Source organism: Phocoena sinus, chromosome 5 (assembly GCF_008692025.1).
Source record: "Phocoena sinus isolate mPhoSin1 chromosome 5, mPhoSin1.pri, whole genome shotgun sequence".
Classification (NCBI taxonomy): domain Eukaryota; kingdom Metazoa; phylum Chordata; class Mammalia; order Artiodactyla; family Phocoenidae; genus Phocoena; species Phocoena sinus.
In genome coordinates, this window is record NC_045767.1 from 68,433,590 (window position 1) to 68,454,693 (window position 21,104).

Consider the following 21,104-nt stretch of genomic DNA (forward strand, 5'->3'; position numbering starts at 1 on the left):
TTTTGGTAACACTGTCCCCTCACTTACCCTCCTGGGTTTAGGTGTGGTAGCAGTTCCTTGTTCCTTCCAGTCCAGTGTACTTCATCATTCCTTACAGGTTCCCTTTTTTTTAATTTAAATTTTTTTTTAATTGGAGTATAACTTCTTTACAATATTGTGTTAGTTTCTGCTGTACAATTAAGTGGATCAGCTCTATGTATACATATATCCCCTCCCTTTTGGACCTCCTCCCCCCATCCCACCCATCTAGGTCATCACAGAACACCGAGCTGAGTTCCCTGTGTTTTACAGCAGGTTCCCACTAGCTATTTTACACATGATAGTGTTATTTAGGTCAAACCTAATCTCCCAGTTCATCCCACCCTCCCCTGCCCCCTCTGTGTCCACATGTCCATTCTCTACATCTGCATCTCTATTCCTGCCCTGCAAATAGGTTCATCTGTACCATTTTTCTAGATTCCACATACATGCGTTAATATACTATATTTGTTTTTCTCTTTCTGACTTACTTCACTCTGTATGACAGACTCTAGGTTCATCCACATCTTTACAAATGACCCAATTTTGTCCCTTTTTATGGCTGAGTAATATTCCATTATATATATGTACCACATCTTCTTTATCCATTCATCTGTTGATGGACATTTAGGTTGTTTCCATGTCCTGGCTATTGTGAATAGTGCTGCAATGAACATGGGGTACATGTGACTGTTTGAATTATGGTTTTCTCAGGTATATGCCCAGTAGTGGGACTGCTGGGTCATATGGTAGTTCTATTTGTAGTTTTTTAAGGAACCCCCATACTGTTCTCCATAGCGGCTGTATCAATTTATATTCCCCCCAACAGTGCAAGAGGGTTCCCTTTTCTCCATGCTCTCTCCAGCGTTTATTGTTCATAGATATTTTGATGATGTAAGTGACCTTTTCTTTCTGTAATCTTTTCCTTTATCACCATGTGTCTTGCGGCAGAAACTTTGTTTTCTCAAAATGGTTCCTAAAATCTTCATCAAGATCACCATCAACTTGGGTTGTTTTGCAGATTATGAAAAAACAGAAACAGAGAGTAGATAAGTGTTTTCCAGGGGTTAAGGAGTGGGAGAAATAGGGAGAGAGTGGTGAAATGGTACAAACTTCAGCTATAACATGAATAAGTTCAGAGGATGAAATATAAAACATGGTGACTACAGTTAAGAACACTGTATTGTGTAATTGAAATTTGCTAAGAGGGTAGAACTTGAATGTTCTCACCAAAAAACCGAAAAAAGAAAGAAAAGAAAAGATAAATGTTTGAGATGATTGATGTGTTGATTATCTAAATGAGGGGAATCTTTCACAATGCATATGTATATCAAATCACTATGATGTACACTTTAAATATCTTACTATTTTATATATCAATTATACCTGAATAAAGCTGAAATTAAAACAAAAAAAAAGAAAACAAAGTAGTCTTCTTTCTTGAAAGGCATGTTTCTTAGAATTGATTTCTTAGTAAAATTACAAGTAGAGAAATGTTGGCTTTAAATCTTACTTCTGACCAATCCTTGTCCTCTCCCCGTCTGAAAACGTTCAGAGTTTCGATAGCCTTTTGGCACTGTTAGTGGATGTTATTAGAGGCCCCTCTGGCTATGTCTAGAGTTCTTTCTTAATCCACATATAAAACATGAGCTTTGTGACACATCCAGATACATCTACACTCCTTGAAATTTTTATTGAGAATTCTAGTAACCTCAGGAATCATTTTAGACCTTGCAGTCTCTTGAACTTAATTATTTTCCAAAAGATTTTTTACATGTAGTTGATGAAATTGAGTTTGACAAGCTGAAGCAAACAAGGTTTAGTATCTTTGTCTTTTTGACATTTTCAGCTTCATTTTCACTTTGCATCCTACAGTTCACTCTTTTCTGGTATCTTAAAATGTCATTTCACCACAAACACAGTTCATACCCCTCACTCACCACTACCAGTTAGGAGATAGAGACAACAAAATTGAATCAAGGTTTTTAGCTTCTGGTTCTTTGTGTTTCATCTGAATTTTTATTAAAAAATATAAAGAATTTTAAGATTAACTATTGCATCTATAATGCAAGCTACTATTTACTACTTCAATAAAATGGATTTTTGCCAAAATGTTATAATATACAAAAAATATATATATAAACATCTGATCTTAAAACTTTAAATATCTGATTTTAAAATTTCAATATTGAAGCAGCTCTTCAATATTGACTTCTACTTTACGTGCTTTAAACAGTTTATGTGTGGATTCAAAAAATAATTGCCATCATTCTATGACCTTCTAAAATATATGGGTTCCCTCTGAAACCATGTTCATGGTAACTAATATAAAACTTTCCAATTGAAACAACACTGGTGTTTACATTATTTTTTCATTTTTTTGTTTCCTTACTTCAAAAACTCTATTTTCTTATAGACTATGCTCTTTCAGAAACACGTTTTTATTAGTTGTTTTCTATCCTTTTTTCCTATCCTTTCTATCCTTTTGATATTTCTATCAAAATATCCTTCACATTTTGATTGACATGTTTGTTTTCATTTATGAACTAACTTAATCTTCTTTTTTTTCCTTCCATGCTTTTTTTCTTCTCTGCTTCCTTTTACCCCCAGCTTTATTTAGATATAGTTGACGTGTAACATTGTGCAAGTTAAGGTGTACAGCAGGTTGATTTCATACACTTATTGTGAAATGATTACCACCATAGTAGTAGTTAACACCTCCACCCTATCACATGTATACCATTTCTTTTTTCATGATAAGAACATTTAAGATCTTCTTTCTTAACAACTTTCAAGTATAAAATACAGTATTATTTATTATAATCACCATGCTGTACATTAGAGTCCCAGAACTTATTCATCATACAACTTAGCTGGAATTTTATACACTTTGACCAATATCTCTCCATTTCCCTTACCTCCCAGCCTGTGATGAACACCACTCTGCTCTCTAACTCTATGAGATTTACTTTTTTTGTTTTTTTTTTTAAAGATTCCACATATAAGTGAGATCACACAGTATTTGTCCTTCTTTGTCTGGCTTATTTCACTTAGCATAATGCCCTCAAGATTCATCCACGTTGTTGCAAATGGCAGAATTTCCTTCTCTCTACTGGCTGAATAATATTCTATTGTATATTTATGCCACATTTTCTTTATTTATTCATCCATTGATGGATACTCAGGTTTTTTTCCATATTTTGGCTATTATGAATTATGTTAAAAGGAGCATGAGGGTGCAAATATCTTTCCAAGACTCTGTTTTCATTTTATTTGGATATATAACCATCAGTGGGTTAGCTGGATCATATGGTAGTTCTATGTTTAATTTTTTGAGGGATCTCCATATTATTTTCTATGGTGGCTACACCAATTTGAATTCCATACCAACAATGTTCAAGGGTTCTTTTTTCTTCATATATTCACCATCATTTGTTATCTCTTGTATTTTTTAACGATAGTCATTCTAACGGGTGTGAGATTCCCTGTCTCTGATGATCTGATGATATGAATGCAACCTTCCTTCTGGTATAGAGAGAGCATCTTCCACATGGGGATTTTATCTCCTGTATTCAGCAAGAAAATGGAATGGTCAGAGAGATCATTTTAGCACCTGCAGTTTTTCAAGTAACTTTAGTTCAAAATAATCCTTGTGCCAAAGTGGCGTATTTAGGGGTGGCATATTCTGCTACCTTTCAAGTGTTACGCTAACTCCCTTTGCCCTTAAGGGCTTTCTTCTACGCAGTAATAATATCATAAAGGACAATTGAAGAGATATGGACCTAGGATATACCTAGTTTATTTACGTGACCTATGAAAAGGGCCATCAGCAGGCAAAATAGGTCTCTGGAATGGAAGATGTCAGCCAGTGCATAGATCCAATTTAATTTCTTTGTATATAACTCAGATTCTTTCCTTCCTTATATCATTCTTTGATGGATTCACAAAATTCTTTAAAAAATTCTTCCCAGACTCTCTCCCACATTAAAACTATCTGAACAGCATCTTTCTATGAAATACGTACTCTCTTGCTAGTTACTCTTGATTTAATTAACATATGACTTTTCCCACTATAACATCATTTGTGTAAGGAGAGAGGTCTGTTGCCAAGGACTACTGACTGAGTACGATTCATTCTTAGTTAAATCTTTGCTGAGCCCTCAGCTCTACTTGGTAAAACTCCATCGATGCCCTTAACTTACTACACTCCTGCAGACTTTCTGCCTCTTTTTTCTTGCTCTCTCTGCCTCTCCCCTGTGTGTCACTGACCTCTGTGTCCTTGCTTCTGAATTCAATGAATTTAACTCCTTATCTCTAGTAACTACTTCTGAGAATTTTCTTCAATACAAGAGATGCCTTTTATGAGCAGTGTCACCCAACACACTAACCAGCATGAAGTGATTATCTCAATGCCTGGCATGTAGTAAACATGCAATAAATAGTAACCTCCAAGGCAGGATAATGTTTATGAGAAGATAATCTTTCTCTTCCTTATGGTTTATTGATCCCTCTCCATCTAACACAATGCTATTTACTTAAGGGCTGACAGAAGAAGTCATCAATTCTCTTGGCTTTTTGTTTGTTTTCTTCCAGAGAGAAGGGAGGATTTGGAGTAGAGGCAATATATCTTGACCTATAATTTGAAGTGAGAGGGATTTCCTCTGAATCTAGAAGTAAATTACTGTGAGGTCTAGGAAGGAAAGATAAGAGCAAAGAGATGTATGTCTAAGAGCAGAAGTTCCTGAGAGCTGCCAGACGGGGAACTGCCTTAAGTGCAAGGTGGTGGATATCTCAAAGGCCAACTTGGGAACTGATTACTGAGGTCTAGATCTTTCTCTTTCTCTCTTTTTACTCCAATTAGATCCTGGATCCTGGGGAGTTGGATTGGAAAGGAGATCTAAAGAGGACTAAGATTATTTTCTTCCAGCTGAGTGTTATGGGGCTTAAAACAGAAATTACCTTATGGCAGAGAAAAAAATATTTTTAACACAAATGAGTGTGGACTATAACATGTGTTATGTTATTATTGTGATTACCATTTTATTTTCATTATCCTTGTTCTTGTTACTGTCACTCTGTGAGTGAAAGGACTTATAGAAAAAAAATATCCCAAGATCCACAATTCCAATGGTCTGAGGATAGAAGCACATTGCACAAATCAACTTCGATAAAAATTTAGCTACTCATAACTTATAACCAGTGTAAAAAGTTCATCTTTCACTTACATATTCCCATCACACACACACATAATAATGCATTCAGCTTATCTCACTGCCCACCTGAAGCCCACTGTCCCCTTATCAGCAAATATAATTATATTTTCATGGGCTTGCTTCACATTTACATTTTTGTTGCCTCTCTCCTGCCCCAGTGCATTCCCTCATGATTTGTGTAAATTCTCTTTTGCCTCTCACACCACTCAGCCTTGAGAGCTTGCGTGAATTTCCTTGTCCCTGCTTTTCACTCTTGGGAGCTTTCACAGAGAAGTTTTATCTTATTTACTTATTTATTTATTTTCAGGCTCACACTTTTCTTTTTCTCTAGTCTTCTTTATTTTACTTCTTTTTTGGCTGTGCTGTTGTTGGTTCTTTTTCTTTCTTTTTTTCTCTTTAGGTCATTCTTATAATACTCTTTAAAATGAAGGTAACTTATAATTTTAACTATATTTAAATCACCCTTCATATGAGGTAAATTAAGAATTTCAACCATATTATTACTAGAGATGTGTCTTTCACAGTATTTAAATGGAAGGGCTGCAACAGTTATTATCATAAATGTCCCTTTAAAACTGTTTCTTCATTCACTCAGCGAAGGTGTATTGAGTACCCACTGTTCAGGAGGCTCATGCCAACCCATGTAGTTGAAAAGATGCTGTCCCTGTCCACAAAAATTGGGGGAAGTTAGATACGCCAAAATTACAAAACAAAATGATCCTTGCTGTAATGTATGATGTTCAGAGAAAACCTAGGGGACTAGGGACTTAAAACTTCTTAATTTGAAGAAACAAGTATACCAAGGTCAACAAGAGCAGTTGTATCTAGGGAGGGGTGGGAGCAGGGCACTTCAGACAGAGACACCATGCAAAGCCATAGAGGAGTGCAACATAAGGGTCATGTGTCACAAAAACATGGAGTGATCGTTGTGTATGGTTTGGAGAGGCAGACTGAGATGACAGGACCTAAGGGTAGATTTGATTCAAGATACTGAAGGGTCTCTTACATTAAATAGAAGCCTTTATATTCTACTGTGTAAGGTTATGCTTCTCAAACTCAAGTATACATGCTCTAAGGGTATGCTTGGTTAAGCTCTAAAAGGTGTAGGATCAATGTGGTGACTCCTCCAGGAAGTTGTAAGGGTACTAAAAATTTTTAGTCTATTTTAAAGTGGTATGTGGGAGATTATTTTTATGTATTAAAACTCACCTGACTATTTATAGTAGAAGACAAAATCTATATGATATTTAAAATAAAACAGTAGCTTTCAAAAATATTTGTCTTCTAGTGAACCACTTCGAATATTCTTCTGTCCCCAGCATTCCATCCCCTAATTCTTAATGAAAACATTTAAGAATTACTGCTTAGAGATGCAGAACCATCGAGGAATTTTGAACAGCATCATGGCATCACCAGATTTGCAAGTGTTCAAGGTTGGCATGATGGTGAAAGATGGATTGGCAGATGGTATAGATTAGAGGTAGGGGGTCTATTTGGAAGGCTATGACAACAGTGTAAATGAGAGATGACGATTGTATTTCATAATGGAATAAGGAGTTTGACTCCAGTTTTTGTGTTTGATTGATGATAACTTTTAAACCTTACTTCTCCCTAATGCCTCCTGTTTGGGAAAGCTGTTAAGAAAGTCTGGTACTGTCTTTTTTAGCTCCGGTGGCTAATGCATACCACACAAGCCCCTGACCACACACTGGAATCCTCATTCTGGCCTTAGATCCTAACCACAATAGAAAACCCCAACCAGTCTTCTTTCCTTTCTGTCTCAAGCCATTTTCTTGAAAAGCCTGTCCTTAAATCCCCAGAAAACTTTATTATGTAAGTAATAATACTTTTCATGCCCTCTTGGTATACGTGTGGAGTCACTAGTTTTGACATCTGAACCAAGCAGTAGGGGTCCAGCCCACTTCTGTAGGGTGATCACAACACATAAGGTAAATGTGTAGAATATAAGAAGGGAAAGATGTTGATTAACTGGATGAGGGAATATGGAAGAGGATGGACTCTTTCAATATGGTAGAGAACAAGGCCAAGTCACACATATGAAATCCAATTTTCTACACATTTTCCAATAAATGAGTTTTCAAAAACTTTAAAAAATAAATTGAATGAGAAGAGAAGCAAAATGAAAAAGCAAAGTAGTCAAAGAAGGGCCTTTTCATCTGAATTTCTTTGGCCTTTCTATACTTTTTAGAGTTAATTTTAGAGGCTGACCATAACTATGTCAACTAAAACAAGCTTACATGATAAAGGAAAATAATTTTTTTTTTTTTTTTGCGGTACGCGGGCCTCTCACTGTTGTGGCCTCTCCCGTTGCGGAGCACAGACTCCGGACGCACAGGCTCAGCGGCCATGGCTCACGGGCCCAGCCACTCCACGGCATGTGGGATCTTCCCGGACCGGGGCATGAACCCGTGTCTCCTGCATCGGCAGGCGGACTCCCAACCACTGCACCACCAGGGAAGCCCCAGAAAATAATTTTTGCTGTAAAGTTTTAAAACTGAAAATAATTTAACTGCAGTACACACACACACACACACACACACACACACACACACACACACATGTATGTACCTTTACTCTGATTATCATGGTGGGTCTCGATGTCTAAGACTGGGAAAAACAAGTGAGAAGAAGGACTAAGAGAACCATTGTTCTTTCCTCTCTCACTATCCCAAGCTTGATATTCTTCTGATTCATTTGGTAGTTTGCTGCCAGTTTATTTTTTCTTCTAAAATGCTATTTTTATATTACAACTTTCTTTAAAAACTTTCAATAGCTCTCTCTGTCTGTACAATGATGCAAAGCAAATTAACTCCTTCCCCCAACCCCAAACCATTAATTTCTTCAACAGTCCAGTTCTAGACTTTCATTCTGTCTATTGCATTTTCATCCCAATGAGACCTTCCAGCCTGTAAGGTCTACCCATTTTCTCAAAATACACTGATTATTTTTAATACACCCTGTGTTTTTACTCATACCACTTTCCCTATGTGAAAAACCTTAACCCTTCTTTCTTCACTCTTCACATACCACTCTTTTTTCAAACTCCGAATAAGCCCTCCATCCTCTGGGACACTGGCCCTGAACATCAACCAAGCAGTGACCTCTAACTTCTCCAAACCATTTGTTGTCCTTGCCTTCTCATTTTATTTTACTCATTATTTTCTAAAATATGCTTAGTATTTGAGGATGTATATGTCAATCTCTGCCATGAAAGAATCTTCAGTGTGGGGAGGAAACAAGCATTTTAGTCAATTAATGGAGTATGATTTGACCTTCTTCACTTGAATCACTACCTAGATCTCATAGAGTGGTTAAATCTTATAGGTTTTTGATCATGCATAAGGGCCCAGGACAATATGTTTGAAAGGGACCATTTTTGCCTTTCTTCATGTTTCCATGTGACTCAGTCTTCCATTTGAGCAACACATAGTTTTTCTCTTCCCCCTTACTCACTCCTCTAATTAGGGAGAAAGCACTAATTTGCTTCGTTAGCACTTACTCTGACTCATATTTTCCAGTACTGGTATTATCAGTAATAAAATTTATATTTTCCCCTTCATATGCCTAGCCCACACCTCTCTCTTAGTTCTGAACTTGACTTGGAGAAAAAGGGTAATAATTATTAGGTCCACTTACACCCCAACACACTTCTTTGTACATGAAGTTATCTAAGAGATATTTGACCTACTCACTCTCTAAAATAATGATTTCCAAAATAATTTATGGTGACAAAAACAAGTTTAATTTAGGTTGTTGAGTATATATCTGTTGTCCTTATCCAGAGTGGCTAAAATGAAGAAAGTTATTTCATTAAACTTCAAGCAGGTACAGTTTAACTTCTCAAGGTAGTCCGATTGTGATACATAGAAGATTCTTTAGAAAAATACCTCTTTTTCATCAAATCCATGTATAATTTTGAAGGGGAGACGATGACAGGCGAAGTATTACTCAGGCTTATAGCTCAGTATATTTTCTAAATTCATCCTAGCTCTTGTATTTTTCATCTCCTCAGTGAACATAATGAGTTATTTTTATGAAGGAGGCCCTCTATCCAGAGACTGCAAAACCACCTATTTTATTTTCCTTTTTTGTATATAAAGTATACTTAGACACATTATAAAAAGTGAAAAGAGAAGACTCAAAAGTTAGCAATGGAACTGATAAATATGACATTTTTTATTATGATACTATCTCCCTCTCTTACTTGAAAAGATTGTTTTCAACTATTATAGAAAACTCTGTTACATAAAATCTATAATACTATTTAAATAAAAATCTCTCAGTCAGCTTTAAAATGTGGATAGCTAAGTTGTTAAACACAATGATTCAGAGTTATTAGATTAAGGAGTGAAAATGACATACTTGCTTGAAATTGTATGGACAATTTAGGCCGAGAACACAATTTCCTGGCATGAAATTTAACCAAGTCTCTTTAAAGTGGAAACAGAGGATCTTGAATGACAATTGTTCTGTATTGCTGTTTCACTTGAAAACTCAGTGAAAATGTATTGAACAACTACTGAGTTCATTTTTTTTCTTATTTACAAACTTATTTTCACTATAACATCAGCATAACCATAGTTCAGAAAGTTTGTAAAATAGAGGTAAAAAAAAATCAAACTACTTTTCTGGTTTGGAGTATGGCTAATACTCTTGTGTTATTTTGAACAAGTTATTTAACCTCCCAGAGATACTGATTATACTCTGAAACAAGCAAAAATAAAATTAATTCCTATCTTGCTGAGTTGGAGTAAAAATTGGAAATTATACATAAAAGATTTTATAGTGAGTTGAGTTTACCAAATTCTCTTAAGGACAATACAAAGCATAAATTCACAAAATAATTAGAAAAAACATGTAGAGAATTGTTTTGATATATTTCTTGCCAAGATTTTCCTAATAGACGTGGTTCCATTCATTTTTATAGTATATGTAATACATACATACCCCCCCACCCCCGCACACACAATAGATTTTTCCCATAATGTTTTAGTAAGAAGTTTCTTCTGGAAGATTCTGGAATGACATCTCTTTAGGATGGGTGCACAATGGTCATTTTGGGTTTTCCTTAACTATCAGTTCTGGGGATTCACTTCTTTTATCTCTTTTGTTGGAGCCTGTGATCACTCAACCCTATCAGTTTCTCTTTCTTGGTTTAATTTTTTGTTTCGTGGAACACATTTAACATCATGAGTGTCCTAGTTCAGGTTCCCTGGAGGCTGGCTGATGCTCCAAAAGAAAGAAGAGCGTATACATATCTAGAATATGTGTTGATTCCAGTCGAGATGAATAGCTGCCCCTTTCAGAGTGGAAGGTCCTAAGAATCAACTTGCCACCGAGTATATGGTTGCCACCGAGTATATGGTTGAAGAGATGTTTCCATACTGTGACTCAGAATTGGTCTTTGTTTCAGCAGTAGGTAAATCAGTGTTGGAGGGTGAGACCTTGTGCTATTAGGCTCATGAATAGGCTTCAGTGCTGCCATCTTGAGTACTTTGGTCAAGAATCCATTGTTACAAGATAGGAATGTCCAAAGACAGAGGCTGGCTTACGTCAACTGGCTAAGGCATTCTGACTACTTGGTTGTTTAGTGCCTCTCCCATAGTGGGTTATCTCTGATAGCCATTGGCATGTGATGCAAAGACCCTTACACTTCACAACCACTCAGATAGGTCCACTCATATGCTTCTCCTAGAACTTCTTGTCTCCTATCTACCAATCTTTATCTTTTCAGGCCTCTGAACAAGAAATCAAGTAATTGGTATCATGAATTCATGTATATTTTGCCTTGGACAACATCTCTTTCTAAATGACATGGAACAGCAGATGCAGTGCCAAAAGCTTTTCCCACTAGAATGATTTCCCTCACTGCAGTTTTCAGGGCCATCCTGAGTGGGACTGTTCTGTATCAGCAATATATACTTCCGCTTGTATATGTGTAGTGAAGTGACCCATTTATAAACCAAGCTTGGCCTTTCTCCTCCTAACACAGTTTTTCATAAGGGGGAGAGTGTCCCTATATCAGTAAGTTCTCTGTATCCATGTTATACTTAATCCACCTTGATCCAGCTCTTCAGATTCTACAACTATACATATTATTGTGGGTCTTACTAATATATGTTGGCTCTATTCTACAGCTAATTTTTTCAAGTACTTTCCCTTTTTTAATGGGTCAGCCTATCTCTGGATTATATTGTGATTTGGCCTTAATTTTTTGCCTGTTTACTAGGAGGATCAGTGTTCTAGATTCTGAGTCATGTGTGTTGTCCTAAAGGGCAAAGGCCTCTGCATCATCTTAAAAAATGGGAGGGTTCTGGTCTTTAATGGGGAGGAGTGGGCCACTTTTGAAGGCCTAGAGATTTGGGTAAGCTCAGCTCTCAGGGTTCTTGACTGCTTCATACAGGTGTCTTCAGTAGTTTTGCAGTCCCACCCCTTCCTCATCTGAGCCCGGATTTTTGCATAGCACAATTGCTAGAGTTGACAAATCGACCTTCTTTGGAACCCTACTTTGCTTATACTTAAGTCCTAGATCTGATATTTAGCTTTTTTGGCTTCTGGCATCAGCAGATGTAAACCTCATTTTCTTTCATCAATGCATCAATAGCATGAGCAACTTCTATCCTAGCCCATTGTCCTTATAATAACAACCTCTTCAGAACCTATCGAGTGCCTGAGATAGTGCACCTGCTGTTACATTTTCTTTAATTGTTTCCCATCCCACTTCACAATCAACGTACATTTTAAAAATTTCACTGCTATAATATGCCAGTTGCTATCATCACTCCAATTACCACCCATGATGCCCTTCTTATTGCCAGCCAGCTGGTGATGATCTAACTCCAAACTTTCATTTTTAGACTCTGCTTCCTCAACCACTTCTGATAAGAATTGTTTTAGTTGGGCTCCTCAGGAAATAGTCTCAAGAAGGAAATTTGTATTCAAGATGTTTATTCAGGGATGATCTCAAGAACACTTGTGAAGGAGTGAGAGAGTTGGGCAGAATTAAAGTTGAACTACAAGACACAACATAGTTCTCAGAAGATCCAAAAGGGAGCTCTGGAGCTGAGATAGCTCTTCAGAGTTATTGCAGACTGAGGATAAATGGCTTAGCATTTATACCCTCCCCCCACTGGCCTGTCATTGGATGCAGTCTGTTGTGGTAAAACAGATATAACTTTAGGTAAGAATGCATCCTTCAGTCAAGAGCAATTCCAAAAGAAGGACTTAGCTGTGAATGGTTAGCAGTCAGTATTCCCAGCAGTTAGGAAGTCAGTGCCTCCATCTGTGTGGAGGATGTCAGTGGGATTCCACACCATCCACTACCCAGGGAAAAGATGTGTGCAAGGTAAAATTTGAGACCTTCAAAGTCCGAAAATGCCTTTAGTCTATGTTCATGCATAATTATTAGTTTGGTCATAGAATGCTAGCTTGAAGGAATTTATCTCCTCTGAATTTTAAAGCTTAGTTCAATTATATTCTAACTCCCAGTGGGTGTCAGGCAGCCTCTAAAATGGCACCAAGTGGTCCCTGCCTCCTGGTATTTACATCATTTTGTAGTCCACTCCTTTTGAGTGTAGGTAGTTCTCTTGACTATAGGTTCACTTATAATGAATAGAGTATGGCAGAAGTTGTGGGGTGTCATTGACACTGGATAAAAAGACTGGCTTCTGCTTGGAGCATTCATTCTTTCATTCTCTCACTTTTTTGCTCTTGCAGAGGGAAGCAAGCTTCCATGTTTTAAATGGCTCTATGGTGAGGCCCACTTGGCAAGGAACTAGTGTGTGTAGTCAACAGCCAACAAGAACCTGAGGCCAGCCAACAATCATATGAGTGAATGTGGAAGCAGATCCTCCTCTAATTGAGTCTTGAGATGACTCCAGCCCCAGCCACAATTTGATTGCACCAGAAGCACCCAGCTAATTCACTCCCAGACTCCTGACTCATAGAAATTGTGACATAATAAATGTTTGTCATTTTAAGCTGCTAACTTGAGTATGATTTGTTATGCAGCAATAGCTAGCTAATACACAGTGTTCCCATTGAGAAGTTCACTGCTATTTTGATCTGAATCTTTTATATAAATCTGTGTTTTGTTTATCTTGCTCTGTATTTCTCTATCTTGGTCCCAAAATTTTAAAAAAATCATTTTTTTATTTCCAGTGATCTTAATTTTCATAGTGACGAGCCTTAGATGGATCTGTTTGTGTCTATTGGGCTGACTATTCTTTGCAATGTTCTTTTTTATAACATGTATTCAGTTTGGGTAGTTTTCTTGGATTGATTCTGTTTTAATTTTTTCTCATTCATTTCTAGAACTTTATAATCTTTTTATTTTGGACCAACAATATTATTAAAAAATGTTTTTTTCTCCCTCTAACTTTCCACTGATATTCTTTTGCCTATTCTTGTGAGAGATTTCCTAAACCTTATTTTCAAACCCTTCTATTGAATTATTTATTTCTGTTATCATATTTCCGAGTTTAAACATTTTCATAATGTTATTTTTACAGCATTCTGTCTATTTCATGAATGCATCATCTTCTCTTATTTCTGGATATTAATGGTTATGAGGTTTTTATTTATTTACTAAGTTTTATCTCCCTAGATAGTTACTACTTTGTTAACTTATTTTCCCCCTGATTATTTGTTTTGCTTTGCTCAGATAATCACTGGCTAACTTCTCATGTAACAGAGATGTAACAAAAAATGTTTGGAGACTTTGTGCTTGTCAGTAAGTTTTGATGATTGAGTCTTCATTGTACCATATCCTCTGGAACCACCTGATGTTAGTATGTTTAAGTCTTTTCTCTTGGTTTAATCAGATTTCCAAGATGAGACACTTCTAAGATAGAGCCTTGGAAGGTGCACCTTAGCTGTCAGATATGTGAGTGTGTCGAGTGAAGTTAGAATGTTGGAAATCTTAAGATTTATTATGTACATTTTCATGCATTCTCTATTTTTAGTGTAATATTTTTGTGTGCAACTATATCTGATATCATCTCTGATATTCAGGAAACTCTGTTTTACCTTCCAGTAAACTGCTGGGGTTTGGGAAAGGGAACTCCCCAGGCATCAGCACAAAAAAGAAATCTCTGCCTAATGTGGAACTGTATTCCAGTTATCTATTGTTGCCTAACTATCCCATTCTTTCCTCAAAGCTTAGCAATATATAACTACTTTACTATGCTCACAGATTTTGTGGAAATTAAGAAAGGGCACAACATGGATGGCTCTTCTTCCTCCATGATACTTAGGCCTTCAGTTGGGATGACATAAATGACAAGTGATTGGAAGACAGAAGAGCTGTGGCTGGACAATCCACATCCAAACTACTTTCTTCAATCAAGGCCCCAGTGGATTGCCTGAAGTGTGGCTTAGCTGAAACTGTCATTGACAATGCCTACTGTGGTCTTTCCACCACGGCAGTCTCAGGGTTGTTGACCCTCTTACATGGCTCCAAGAATATATGTTCTGATGAACAAGGCTGAAGCTGCAGGGCTTTCTATAACCTAATTCCAGAATTTACATGGTGTTGCCCTTGCTGAACTCTATTGGTGGAAGCAGTCCCAAGCCTGCCCCAATTCAAGGGGAGGACTCACACAGCTCACCTCCTGATGGAGGATTTTCAAAGAATTTTTGCCTATATTATAGAAACATCATAAGTTCTAATTGTACCTTTAAGGTTTTTTCAACAAATCTTCCTGTTTTTAGACCAACTTAATGTCCCTTTTCAGATGTATAATTCAAAAGCCTTTGTGGTTCTGTGATACAGATTTGAATGTTTCTTGGATTTATCACTGCCAGCTAATGATTCAGCCTTCTTTGATCTGCTAAGTCAGTTATCATACATCCATTTCTTTTCCATCTTCTAAAATATATAAATATGTAAATAAAAATTCTAAATTATTTTCTATTCTACTTTTTTGCCTTTGGAAATTTGTACCTCTTTTTGTTTTTTCTTTTCTAAGAAGGACTTACTATTAATTTTCATTTAAGTGAGGCTAAGAGGGAAAGAATAGCTAAATATGTATTCTCAATCTGCCACTTTGATTGGACGTCTCTGCTCTTTCTTTTACAAAATATCTCTTATTTACCAACAAACATTTATTGAGGAACCACTGCATGTTTACTATGTGTTGGGGTCTGTGCTATCTATTTTATACTTATTATCTGATAATAATCTCATTTAATATCTGTATCTTGCTTAATATTGATAATCCTTTGATATACTACTATTAACTCTGTTTTACAGATGAGGAAACTGAAGCTAAAGAAGTTATGTAAATTTACCAAAGTCACTCAACTAGAAAGTAACAAGGCTTGGGACTGAAACTCAAGTTTGTTAACTCCAGAGCAAATGTAGCATGCCTTCAAATACTATAAGTGTCTACCACTCTGTTTTCTGGATGGGTTGCTGTACAAATTTTGCCTGACCTTGCAGTTAACTATGATAATGAGAATTTTTTCAAAAGTAGATAATATGGGCCACCAGCTAAGTTGGTCATGATGAATTCTCTGTCTCAATTACCTTCTGGACTGACAATTTACACAATATCCGTGTTCCAGAAAAGATCTATATAAATCTACTTTTTGTAAAGCAACACACTTTTTAAAAGCCTTGAGGTACTTGTTACTCAAAGGACTCTTTTGATGAATTATTTTGTAAAGCAAATGATTATTTGTTACGGCTCTAATGACATTCAAATTTACCAGTAGTGTATATTGAGATTTTCGGTATTTGTATTGAACATATTTGTATTGATGTGTTATATCACTAACTCTCTTCTAAAATATTTACCATGAAGGGGTAAATTAGAATGGTGAAAGAAAGAAGAGAGCATTAAAATCCTCCAATCTCTCATTGTGCTTTTGCCTTGAAGATGGTAGATTGAATGGCTCTACAGAGAAATTCAAAGGCATAATGCCAGGTCACCAATAATATGAGCAGTGTAACAACAGAACTAAATGATGATGATAACAGCCTCGGCATTTTATTAAGAGGTTACGCTATTCCAAGTAATGGGCCAAGCACCTTCCATGAATTACCGACTTTAAGACACGTAGACAAGCACTATGGTTATGTCCATTTTTAAATCAGGTAATTGAGGTACAAATTAGAGGCAATTATTTTTCCCCAGATAGTGAAACTGTTATTTAAAAGCAACACATCTGTCTGACCCTTGAACCCATGCTCTATTCCAGTGATTACCAGACATGCCAAATTATAAGACTTACTTAGTCATCTATTGAAAATACTGGACCCCTGATTCAATCTTACTGAATCAGCATCTCCAGGGAATAAGCCTGAGATCCTCATTTGTAAAACTAGCAGATGATTTTTTTCGACCACTCTAGCTTGGGGAAATATTGTACTACTCTATTGCCTCACTTGATTTGATAAGAAATGATCATATAAAGTTATGGAGAAATTGCTGAGTCTTTCATGATTACTTCTAGTATAGTTAGCAGTCATCACATCATATTAGTTCTCTAATATTTGCACGTTGTAATATCCATAGCATCTGCCAATACCACATTTCGCCAAAACAGCTCCGTCAAAGGTAGTCAGGCAACCAGATACTTTAACTACATGGTCATGCATCCTGATGATGACTGCCTCATTTCTTCTTCTCTTTGGAAGATTGAAATTGAGGAGACCTAACTCCTTTGATTAATTAGTTAAGATGCACAGGGCAACAGTGTTCTGTTTATTTGAAGAGTTTGCTTCTTGTTAATTGGGGCACACATCCTGCCTCACATTCTTTTTTTTCTTTTTTGCGGTACCCGGGCCTCTCACTGTTGTGACCTCTCCCGTTGCAGAGCACAGGCTCCGGACGCGCAGGCTCAGCGGCCATGGCTCACGGGCCCAGCCGCTCCGCGGCATGTGGGATCCTCCCGGACCGGGGCATGAACCCGTGTCTCCTGCATTGGCAGGCGGACTCTCAACCACTGCACCACCAGGGAAGTCCCTACCTCACATTCTTGACAGCTCTTCCCCATCATATCCGGTTCTGCAGTGTTCCTGCAGGTATATGCTGGAGCTGTTGTTTACCCATGTCCCCCTGCCCTTTTCCCAACTTCAGATCTTCCTTACAACCAATCCCCCATTATACAAGACTTTTTTTTAGACTTCTCTTCTCTGTGATAATATGGGTCCATTTTTTTTCTATTCTCCTATTTTCTGTAGGTCTTATAATGGGGCAAATACACTTTGGGAACTATTCCCTTAGAGGAAAAACTTTAAACCTGCTTTATTTTGTGACGCTTTAATGTGCTTCCAGTTAATTTTTGGGAAGATGCAATATAATTTTAAATATTTCCTCCGTAAAAGAATATCTTATTATAAGGTCCTTGGCAGTGGGAGGTACTGATGTGAAATCAAATAAATAATAGACTGTGAAAACTCTAAAAGAGCAATTTTACAGATCTTTTTGCTTGAAATGGTTAATATCCCTTCCAATATACGTACCTGAATTTCAAGCAGAGATTTAAGTTCCTCATAGGATTTAGCCTATAGGCTATTATTTATAATCGCTGAAGGAAAAAGTCTAAAATCTACCTTTTTATGTCTTTTATGAATATGCTATGTGTAATTTTAAAACATAATTATTGCATCATAAGAGATATAAAAGTTGAAGGAAAGTTTCTCAAACTCCACTTTTTAGAAAAGTTGTAGCAAGGAGCTAAAATGGCCTTTAGGTAGTTATTCATAAGTGGTGGCAGAATGTTTAAAAATATGATCTTCCTCTTTGCTGAGACTGTAAAAGATAATTTTAAAGAGGCACTCACAAAATGTAAGCTCCTTCTCTGGGAAAAAGAATCATCACCCTTGTATCCTGTGAAAATTCATCTTCTTCTTTTCAGCTGAGGTGGAGACTCACTCTGTCCTTCCCTGTAGGTATCATCTGTGTCCCAATGAGGCTGTTACTCTAACTCAAAGCAGACTTGCAAGAATAAAATAATCAATCTTCATCATACTGCTGCACTTTCGACAGTTAATTTTCTAGAGTAATTTGTCAGCACATGGTTTGTCTGAATTTGTGTCAAAGGTTATTGACTGAATTGCCACCTTGTCTTTTCAGTCAATCTATAAATATGGGCAAGTTTGGGTGGAGGCTAATGGCCTCTTGCTGACTGGATGAGTGGATGCGATTGTCCAAGTTAGGCAGCTGATAAGAGATAGAAATATCTATTGTTCCACTCATTCTTTGTGGTAGCCTTGATTTAGTGTTAATCTTAGAAACTTCTAGTGTTTTATTCATTTATTTTTTTTTTCTGTAAAATGGGGCTAAAAGTAGTCATGACCATATCCCAGGTTCCACAAAAGCTAATCTATGTGTTAAAATTTATAACATTATGAGTGACCCTATATTTTCCACAAAACTAAGGGTAAAATATTTTTATTTAACTTCCATTGCATTTTTATGGATAGCGTTTGGTTTTGGGGAAAACCATGTCATCTTTACACTAAGAGTGATTATCAACCTTAAGTCAGATTCGTGTTCCTTGTTTGTATTCAGAGTCTGATACTGAGAATGTCTAGTGGCTATATGAGGGATTTTATCATGCTTGCTGACCTGTTACTTTTTTTGCTCACATTAACAATCTAATAAGAAGAGTAAGGTTATAACTTTTTATCAGGAAATACCCATTCTCAATTCCTGCCAGTGGTATGTTTCCTCCTAAAGACTGGCAGGGAGGGGGCAAGGGGGAGCAGAGAGAAAAACCAGTTCACATATTATGGTTAAACACTAATAAAACATTTGGCTGGGTATCTTAAGTGGGTAATTGTAGAATAGATTAATTTAAAAGACATCTAGCCCTGAAATACATAGTTGGATTATTTTTCATAGATGTTGATTCCTTTTGCTATTTCATTATATTTTTTTCATGCCCGTATTTGAACTCCTGGAGGAAGTTACCATAGTAATGGTAGCAACAACTGCAGTAGAGAACTAAGAGCTGGTGTACCCTCCGTGTCTGCCACACAGCGCTCTTAGTGCTTGATATGAATAATCACACATCACACTTATAATAAACATAGGAGGATGAAGAAGGCTAAGTAATGGATTCCCAAAGGTGTCTACATCCCTTAATCACTGCAACCAGTGAACTATGACACTAAATGGCAGAAGGGACTTTGCAGGTGGAGGTAGGGAAAAGGATCTTACAATAGGCAGTTAGCCTGGATTATCTGGATGGGTTTTAGAAGTGGAAGAGTGGATCACAGAGATGTGACTACAGGAGAAGAAGCAGGAGAGATTCAACCTGCATTGCTGACTTTGAAGATAGAGGAAGAAGGCCATGAGCTGCAAGGAATGCAACTACTTTTAGAAGTTGGGAATAACCCTTAGCTGGCAGTCACCTAGGAAATTGAGACCTCAGTCCTATATTGCAAGGAACTGAATTCTTCCAGGAAACCTGAGGGAACAAGGAAGCAGATTCTCCCCAGAGCCTCCAGAAAGGAATACATTCTAGCTGACACCTTGGTTGTAGTCTGTGGAGAGACCCATGTTAAACTTCCAACCTGTGGAACTATAAGATAAATGTGTGTTTTTTTAAGCTGTTAAATTTGTGGTAATTTGTTAAGGCCACAGTAGAAAACTAATGGAGAGGTAAAAACCATCTGCATTTTATAAATGAGGAGATCGAGCTGGGATACACCGTTACACACTAATTTTTATCTCAGTTCTTAGTAGTGCCTAGCATATGATAAGCCTTTAATGTGTTTGCAGAATGAATGAATAAATAAGTGAATAAATGGATTTTTTTATGTTTTCTTCCCAAACCAATACATATTGAATTCTTTCTTGAACTAGGTTTTTTCCTAATGGAAATATTTTAACTAGTCAGTGATTCTACACACCTATTCTGTTCATATCACTGCTTTCTGAGGGAATACCAGATTTAACTCCTCAATAAAGTACAATATATTTGAAAAGCAAAATAGAGAGCCATCAGAAATTCAATGTGTATACATTAATTATTCAATAAAATAGAAGAAATATTTTACTATAGTACCTGTGTAATTGGAAAATATATAAATTGCTATTGACCTCCTCAGTTTCAACCAAAATCAAGTAAATAATTCCCTCTGTTTCTCACACTGGAGAGTGCCAGATAGTGCTTTCTATGTGAGGAACAGCTCAATTACTACTCTCTTCCTGTAATTCAGAACATCTATATTTGTGACTTATGATCTGAAAATTTTCAACCATTTTTGCAACCATTATATATTTTCTCTGTCCATGGTATCTTAACAGCAATGACATCCCTATAGATAAGAACGTTTTATACTTCCATTCTAACTGTCCAGGGGAGTGACTGCATATCTGCATAGCTCTTTAAAGTACCCCTGTTACCAAAAGTGGGGTCCAGCTGTCCACTGCTCTAAAGCCAATAAAGAGGCAAGGTTGGTGGAAAGAAAAGTTTGCTTTATTTCGGAGGCCGGCAACTGGCGGGGGGCAGGGTGGGGAGTGGTGGTGGGGCTCACGTCCAAAGGTGGGCAAGAGCTTTTATAGGCAGAGGGAGGGGCTACAGGCAGAGACAGCACAGTCAGCTCTGGCAGTCATCTTGAAATTGGTCCTGCGGTGGTCTGATCAGCATCATCTTGATTGTTGTAAGTACAGTTAACTTTCATTTCCAGGGTCGGTTTGTTCCCATTTCTTTGAGGTCAGTTCTCGGAATTGTGGCAGCTTATGTCATAGCTACAGTCTGGTCATCATGCAGTTAACTTCTTCCACCTGGTGGGAGTTTCAGTATCTACAGGCCAGCTCACAGGATACGGCTCAGAATATCATCTATAGCCTTTGAGGAGGAACTAAAGGTCCTTGACTTTGCTTAATGACTAAA